This window comes from Tupaia chinensis, unplaced genomic scaffold (genome assembly GCF_000334495.1).
Source record: "Tupaia chinensis unplaced genomic scaffold, TupChi_1.0 Scaffold000291_1, whole genome shotgun sequence".
In the NCBI taxonomy this organism is placed as follows: domain Eukaryota; kingdom Metazoa; phylum Chordata; class Mammalia; order Scandentia; family Tupaiidae; genus Tupaia; species Tupaia belangeri.
In genome coordinates, this window is record NW_006159776.1 from 2507044 (window position 1) to 2508164 (window position 1121).

The window sequence follows — 1121 nt, forward strand, 5'->3', positions numbered from 1 at the left end:
TGTCTGGTGAGTGCATGTGCTCTATAGCAAAAACCTCTCAAAAAAATAAACGTAAAAAAAATGTGAATAAATATGGAGATCTCAAGATCTTCTTGATTCCTAAGTCATTCTCTTCAGAATAATAGTGGACTTTTTTTGTTTTGTTAATAACAAAACCTTAAGAAAAATATTTTAAAAGTTAAAAATGATTCCCAGATTAGAAAGTACATTTAGTTCTATATCCAACAAATGGATATAATTGCCTACTAGGAATAAAGATAGATAAATTTAAGAATAAAAATAAATTCATGTGAGGGACCAGCAGGTGGCGTGGTGGTTAAGGTCCTGAACTCCCACATGGCTGACCATAGTTTGAGTCTTAGACCTGGCTGCTTGAAACTCATGCTGGCCTCATGTGTGTACATGCCCAAAATCCCAGGAGGAGAATGGAGGAGAAAGAATTGTGGTGTGGCCACTCCCTAAAAGTGATTTCTCACTGTCTCTCTCTGTTTCTTTCCAGCAATCCCACACTTCCTATGGCAAAAATACTTAAAAAAAAAAAAAAGATAAATTTATGTGTTAGTAAATGTAGTAAAAATCCAAGTTGTAGTTGGTTTTCGATGGATTTCAAGTGAAATTCAGTATCAGTATTCTGGCATCATTGGTCTGAGCTATTCACTAGATGTGCCACCACAAGGCTGGCTTTTTTTGCCAGGCATTCGTAGGACTGACATCTCTTCTTTCTGTTTTACATGGACTGACCCTGATATTTCCAGATACCCCTATGGCTCTTTCAGCCAGACTCTTCAGTGACTTTGTTGGCAGTACACATTTTCCATAAGAAACAAGATGATGTTTCTCATGGGGTAGATTTGGCAGGCATAAAGCTTGAACATAATAACCTTGTTCTGATTCCATGAGGTTGAATTCTGAAGAAAATTCAGTGTTATAGTTCTTGTTCTTGTGTGTATACCTTCGTCAGCAACTTTCAGTCTTCCAAATGTGTTTCTAAAGTATGAACACACTGCATGCATGCGTAAGAAGTTCTTTGAACAAATAAATTGCAGACAGTGAATTTTGCACCTTTTCAGTTATTCTCCCGAGTGTAAATTCAGGATGGAAGAGACACTGCGGGTTGTTCT

The 1121-nt window shown here is 37.1% G+C and overlaps 1 protein-coding gene across 6 annotated transcripts in view; it reads left to right on the forward strand.

Annotated features, from left to right (window-relative positions):
- The window catches only part of ZNF462 (zinc finger protein 462), a 158659-nt gene that overhangs the window by 52048 nt on the left and 105490 nt on the right, over positions 1-1121 (forward strand). The window lies entirely within an intron of this gene.